Source organism: Macrotis lagotis, chromosome 2, assembly GCF_037893015.1.
Source record: "Macrotis lagotis isolate mMagLag1 chromosome 2, bilby.v1.9.chrom.fasta, whole genome shotgun sequence".
Classification (NCBI taxonomy): domain Eukaryota; kingdom Metazoa; phylum Chordata; class Mammalia; order Peramelemorphia; family Peramelidae; genus Macrotis; species Macrotis lagotis.
The window spans coordinates 247,261,964-247,269,824 of NC_133659.1; the positions used below are offsets into that span (position 1 = coordinate 247,261,964).

The 7,861-nt window shown below is 32.5% G+C and overlaps 1 pseudogene; it reads right to left on the reverse strand.

Moving 5' to 3' along the window:
* Positions 1 to 1,079: 1,079 nt before the first annotated feature.
* LOC141511557 (migration and invasion enhancer 1 pseudogene) lies at positions 1,080 to 1,642 on the reverse strand (annotated as a pseudogene).
* Positions 1,643 to 7,861: the final 6,219 nt, after the last annotated feature.

Below are 7,861 nucleotides of genomic sequence, written 5' to 3' on the forward strand. Positions count from 1 at the left end.
GTGGGGGGTGGGATTTTGAATTCACCTTACTCTTTTCCTATTTTGTTGATTTGATTTTCTGATAGCTTTGCAATATTATTTGCCAAAATATTTCCAATTTTATTATTCTCTTCAATAAACTAGATTTTAGTTTCCTTAATAAATCCTCTCTATATTTTTTGTTTTTAGCTTACCTATTTCTCCCTGTAATTTTTGGTATCTTTTCTTTTGTATTCATTTCAGTTATTTTTTTTGGATTTATAATTTTTAAATTTGTTAATTCTCACCTCTGCTTTTTTAAAAATATGTTTCTACAGAATTTTTCCCCTCTGAGAATTGCTTTAGCTATGCAAGAAACTATGGTATATTGTTTCATCATTATTTTCTTTCACACAATTATTAATTTTATCTATATGTTTTTTGATTTACTCATTAAATAGCATTTCATGGATAAGTCTTCATTTGAATCTCTTTTATTTGTTTAGCAGGACCTAATTATTATTATTTTTTTACATTATGGTCCTATGAAGAATATATTTATTATTTATGCCTTTATATATATATATATATATTCAATATTTTTGTGTCTTAATATATGAGGTCAGTTTCAAAAGAAGATAAAATTCTATGTGGTACAGAGAGATATTGAGTTACATAGTTTTCCCTTTGTTTATCTTTCAGCTGAATATATCCAAAAATTGGGTGAGGTACATTGTAATCTCCTTCTTCTGATGCACTATTGTCTATCTTCTTTTAGTTCTTTTATTTTTTATTTTGTGAATATATTTCTGAAAGCACTGGAAATATATATATATATATATATATGTATATATATATATATATATATATATAAAATCATACATGTTTAACATTGCTGTTTCCTTTCAACTTCATGGAGATTCCTTAATTTGCTGGAATTTTTTTGCTGGAAATTTATTAAGGTTTGTCTGAAACTATGATTATGATCCTGTTTATTTAGATACAAATGTTTCATTGTAAAAAGAATTCCACTCTCTTATTTTTATTCTGTTTTTATTTTGTAATATGTTTCTTTTTTTTTTTTTTTTGAGAGTAGCACTTTCACTTTATTGCCAATCAATGAGATGGGCTCTCTCATCCTAATCTTCAAAGAGGAAGGATTTTGCAAAGATGAAGAGGACCCCATATGGAAGGGGCATCCAGAACAGAGAGTAAAGGGAAGGAGCCCTGATCCAGGAGGGAACTGAAGACCTTGCAGGGTCACAGGATAACACAGCGGGGACGGCTATTTGTAATCTTTTCCAGAGGTTCTCCATTACTGGCTTTTCGAATAGCCTCAATGAGATTCTTTTCGTAGGGAAACCCCCCATTCTCCAGCTTGGAAAAGACTAATTGCCCATTGATCTCGATCTCTAAGGCTCCGGTGCCCCCGACGCGTGACTCGATCTCGATGCCAGGGTACTCTTCCTTCACAGTGCTGGTCAGCTCTAGGTAAGTGGCCTCAAATCCGCAGGGTTTACAGTACTCCACCACGATGCGGACGCCGCTGCCGGGCAGGGCCTTCCCGGGAGAGGGCGCTGCGAGGTCGGCCCCGGGCTCCCCGCTCATGGCCACGCTGCCCCGGGCCGGAGCCACCGGACAGCCACACTGACCGGCGGGAGCCGGAGCCCGCAGCCCCGCCGCCGCTTCCCGTAATATGTTTCTTATACGAAAAATTGTGTGTTTTCTTTTTCAGTGCATTCCATCTTATTGAATATTAATTTTTAAAGTTTTAAGAATTAAATTAATTTTTTAATCATTTACCTCTAATTCCTCTTTTTTATTTCTAATTACAACTCCCTCCATAGACACAGTTCTATGTTTCTTCTGTTATTTTAGACTAATCTTCCTTAACTCAACTCTATTTAAACCATTTCTTTTTTCGTACTGCTTTTTCCTTCCATTCCTGGCCTTCCATTAATTGCTCCTTTCCTAAGTTTTAAAGTTTTATTTAACTTATTACTACTTTTTTTCTTACTTACATCTACTTATTATACATATTTGTGTTAAATGATATCCATCTATAAGTTGAAGGAGGGAAAAAATTATGAAATTTACGTGATAACTTTATCATATATTTAAAAGCCATAACAAGTTATACACAATAGATTTTAAGTTTCATATGCAATTATTTTTATTAGAGTATAGAAATGTTATTATTACATAAATTAAATTAAATACTAATTTAATTTGTAAAATTTAAATTAAATTTCAATTAATTTAAACAAAAGTATAAAAAATTCCATTAAATAAATGAACAATTTTTAAAAAGATAGGATAAGGTGCACAATAAAAGTTATTTATTTACTTTATTTGCAAAGTACTTCATGAAAAATGCCAAAATAAATGCATTAAAAGACATAATTAATATTGCTAGGGGAAATAACAGCAATCACTTATGCAGATGATATCACTCTAGCAGTATAGAATTAAGACTCTTGATGAGGATTAAAAAAATGAGTGTAAAATGTGGCTCAAAGCATAGTAAGAAAACATTAAGATTTTCGTAATGGTCCTATCACTTCCTGGCACATTGAAGAAGAAATGGAAACTGTCAGATTTTATATTCTTGGACTGAAAGATAACTATAGTTGGTTATTACAAACATGAAATTAAAAGGTACTTACTTCTTGCAAGGAAAACTATAGCAAATCTGAACTGCATACTAAAAGGTATTTTTTTTATATTTTTTTCAAGGCAGTGTGGTTAAGTGACTTGCCTAAGGTCACATAGTTTCATATTAAATGTCTTGACCTAGCTACCCCCAGACATTACCTTCTCAATAAAGTTCTATATAGAAAAAAACTATGGTTTTTCCAGTAGCTATGAAGAGTTGTGAGAACTGAACAATAAGTAAAACTGAGAGCTGCAGAACTGATGGTTTCCTTTGGACAGCAAAGAGATCAAATCAATCAATTCTTAAAGAAATTAATTCAGGCTAGTTATTGGAAGGAAAAATACTAAAGCTGAAGCTTAAGTCTTCTGGCCACATGAGAATGTTGGGAGAATATTGATATTGGGAGAAATTAATGGTAAAAGAAGGGGACATCAAAGCATGAGATAGGTGAATAGCTTGTACAGTCTTTGGGAGACAGTAGAGTACAGAAGGTGATGTCATACTATGTGCATGGGATCTTGAAGAGTCAGACATGACAAAGCTGAACAAGCAATACTCTTATTGCTTAGAGAGTAAAATGTGTTTTTTAAACTAAATCTTTAAAGACTTGTATAACTTGTTTATTCCTCAGAGTATAAATAAATGAGTTCATCACTAGGGTGGCATGTGTTTTTTCCCCAATATCTTTTTCCAAAACACTCTTTCAAAGCAGAGTTAGGAACATCTGACCTAAGATAATAAGCCAGTTGACCATAAGAAATATTGTAGAGAAGATGAAGTTTATCTTTAGGGTCCTCCTGGCTCCCTCCCAGTGTTACTCATTCTTCCAATTACTTTTGTCATTCAGTGGTGCTAACCTTTCTCCTTACTATCTCAAATATAACCTGGTTGTGGTCCTCTGTTCAATTCTATCTATGAAAAATTTTTTGTAGCATTAGTTTCATTCTGCAGGAACCTCCTTACCATAGTTAACATGTGTGAAAAATGTGCATTAAAAATTATAAACCCTTTAAATTCAGCTTCCATGCTTCAAAACTTATCTTGGACAGGCATTTAATTTGTTAGGGCATCAGTTTTATCATCTGTTAAATGTGCTTTTCTAGGAAAGAATAAATAAATAAATAAATAAATAAATATATACATAAATTCACAAACACACATATATCAATGGATATATATATATATATATATATATATGTACAGACACACAAACACACATACAGAAACACACACATGCACACACACACACACACACACACACACACACATTATGTGACAGGCAAAAAATGCTTTAAATGTTTTATCTTATTTGATTCTCCAAACAATCTTGTGAGGCAGATGATCTTATAATTCTCATTTCAGACAGAGAGAAATTAATTGACTTCCTCAAGGTCACATAGCAATTGTTTGAGTCTGTATTTAAACTTTATTATTTCGGAGTACAACATTCAAATACTTTTTTTAAAAGAATATTTTATTGTTCCCCCAATTATATGTTAAAATAATTTTTAATATTTTAAACAAAAAGTTTTGACTTTCACATTTTTATGAGGGGAAATAGCAATATAAATTGGGTCTTGATAGATTCAGAATAAGGAGAATATATGACTTAGTAAATTGTTTATATTTCTTATGCTTATATTTCTGACAGTGCCTGATGGTATCAGATTCCAGAATTACTCTAAAGTCCCTGCTGTGACAGAATTTGCAAATGTAGTAGAGGCAATAGTATAATTAGAAGTTCTCCTTGATTTGAGAAATGTACTACTAAGTGACCTGAGTAATGTTAGATAAATCACTTAACCTCTCTGAGTTTCATATTTCTCACCTGCAAATAATGATGTTGAACTAGATGATTTCTAATGACTTTTATAGATTTAATTCACAGAACCTAACTCTGTAGTCATTTTTTGTATACACTGTCTTTGGGCTCCAGGACCTTATATCATAGGCACCCTGAGTCTGATTTCCATTTTTCAGGATACCCAAAGTTCTTGAGTTGACATCTTTCATAATTACCTCTAAATTGATTATAAATTAAAGACCATATACCATTTCTTAAAGTCAGAAATATTGCTATGGATCTGACAGGAAGTCAGGGCTTCTGGATAAAAAAGGTAATGTCAGTACTTACTTTTGTGTTCTTCAGATGAGAATATGATATTTTGGGGCACAAAGATGGTTTTTCCTCATCTTATCTGTTCAGTCTACTAAAAATGTTTGGGAAATCAAGGGAGCACACAAACAAAACATTCTTTAGGGATTAAGGTTCATGTAATTTGCATTAGAAAAAAAATACAAACCTAAACTTTAAATACACAGTGGTGAGACTGGTATCCACAGAAACATGAAAGAGCCACTACAGTATCACAGAGTGCTCACACAATAAGATAGATCATACCATGGTGTCTCTTTGTTTCTCCCTGTATTATTTAAGGAATTATAATTTTGAAGTCTGGGGAAAAGTTAAGGAGGACTTACTGAAATAAAGCAAGTTTAATTCCAAGCTGCTTGATTAACTCAGAATGAATTTAAATAGCAATTGTTTCTGTTTAGCCTAGAATGACCTAGGAGGTCTTTCCCTCCCTGACTGATTTTTTTTGGGGGGACTAGATTAAAGAGGTCATTTTCACTCATTTCTTTCTTAAGTATCTTAATCAGTGAATGAATATTGTTTTAGTCAAATTGAGTCAATAGTCAAACCATTAGAATGTTAAAGATTTTAGTTTAGAAAGATCAAGTTCTCTCTCTTTATCCATGGTCATCTCAGTCATCCTGATCCATATCTAGTCACTGGACCCAGGTAGTTCTAAAAGAGAGAGTTATGCTGGAGACAAATTCAACTCACTTGCATATCATAGCACTATCTCCCTGAAGTCATGACCTTTTTCTTGAATGAAGAACAAAAAACAAAACAAAGAATTTAATATTCTCATTAATGGATCATTCTTTCCATTTATGGAACATATGCCTCATTTATGCCTCATATAATCATGCTTTATGATTCTTGTCTATGTGTTGCCATAGGTCTTCCAAAGAATATTTTCACAGAGGACTGAAGTTATTCTCCATGTGTTTGAACATTTCATTGCCACTTGTGATCTTTTACTCTTCTTTCATGACAGCCTCACCTCATTTTTTCAGATCATTTCCTGCCCACTATATTTTACACTAGTCGTCTATATGCTATTATGGATCATCTCCTGTAGCCTAGTTTAATGTGCTCTTTATTCATTAAGTCTCTGCTTACTTGTCCAGATATTTGATATGCCATAGAGTTCTGTAATAGTATAATACAAGCAGGAACCAAATATAAAAACTAGTTGACAGAATACGGAGAAAGAAAGTGTAAGAGAATAAGATGAGGAAAATACACAATGATAACTGTTGATATGAATGAACTCAATTCACTGAAAATCAAAAAAAAGAAAATTGAAAAATGGATTAGAAAAATAGAAATCAACAATATATTGTTTATAAGAGGCAAACCTGAAACAAAGATTTATTAAGTTAAAGTAACAGAAAGAAGCATAATCTATTATGCATTGGCAATCTCTAGAGTTTGGCCTTTGGTTAGCCTAATTCTGTTCTGTCTTTATTAGGTTCTCTAGGACCATGGATATTCATGAATGAGATCCAGATAGAAAAGTGGAGTCTTAAGATTTTGAAGGAGAATATTTAAAGAAATGAAACAATGGACTATAATATGAAAAGCAGTAACTGGTGAAATTCCATATTCTGCCATTAAAATGTCACAGTATATAATATAGTTCACTTCCCTGATTCATGATATCTGCTTCATTTCATGACTATCAGGGAGGGGGAGTATACACACCCTTCTGAATCAGGACATTCCTACCTTATAAGGTATGTTTCAGATTTTTGTAAAACATGGGAATCTTCCTCTACAAGATGTCAGCACTATCCTGCGATTCTTGATACAATACTGGTATTTATAGATGTTAATTGACAGAGAACAGATACAATTTACATTTTATCATTCCCTCCTCTTGATCAAAGTGGCACTGTGGTGCTACCTATCAGCCAGTGAAGGATGGTGTAGGAATGTGAGGGCATAATGAGGGAAAATAGCATAGCATGAAGCAAATTAGAATCAAAACTAGGATTAGCAACAGACATGGACAGGTGGTTTAGGGAATATAAGGAGAGCCAATGTGAGAGGGGAAAAAGGAAAGATGGAGGATGTTTGGCAATAGTAGACTGTACAGATAAATGGTGAAAAAGGGAAAAGGTAAACAACATAATAAAATTCAGTTTTATTCCTCTGGAAACATACTATGCTATCTTAAGGTTCAGTTGTGATCCCAGAGCAAGTCTCCTCCAACTCAAGTCACTCATGGAAATTGTTATTCTCTGCTAAAAATATCCTGCAAAATTCATCAACACAAATTTAAAATTACCTTGTCAATAACCAGGACAAATAGCAAAGTTAACTTAAACCTTATACCTCTATTATTAAACAAGGCAGTTTTGTTATTATCCAAATAACAGAATCATAACCTGATTTCACAAATATTTATATCATTTACTTAATTATTTTCATAGCATGGTGAGAAATTAAATAATTTTAACTTACATGGTAATATATAATTAGTCAAAATAAATACTAATTAATTGTGTAGAATATAAAGAGTTCTAGGACAAATGGTTCAAAGTTTATGCCTGCATCTACCTATGGTAATTCATATGTGCTTCAGTATTACTATAAGATAATGATTAAAAATTGTGTTTATATTGATCACTTTACATGATTATAGAAACTATCACAAAGAAATAAAAGTATAAGAGAAAGTGCTCTCTTATTTTGATGTCAATGTTCAATTTACTTGAGCCAGGCTTGTAAAAAAACAGGTGGAAATTGTATGATAGGGAGACTGAGTCATGAGAATTCTACCTCAGGTTACGCTAATTGTCATTTATCACAGCCTTTCTCATGAGAATCCCACCTGCAGTGTATGCATGTAAAATCCCACAGGATTGCTGGTCACATGGATCACTGAATCAGTAGCATTTCATGATGATCATACTTAGAGTCAGACTCAGAATAATATCATTTAAAGTCCCACAATGTCTTAAATAACAAGTTCATATAAACAGAACTTTATGTGAATTCAGCTCACAAGAATCAAACATCCTAGATAATAATGATGGATTATAATCTTATAGAAAATCACAATTTATCTAGTTGATATTGCATAAATTATTTTGCTTTAAAATGCTCAATAA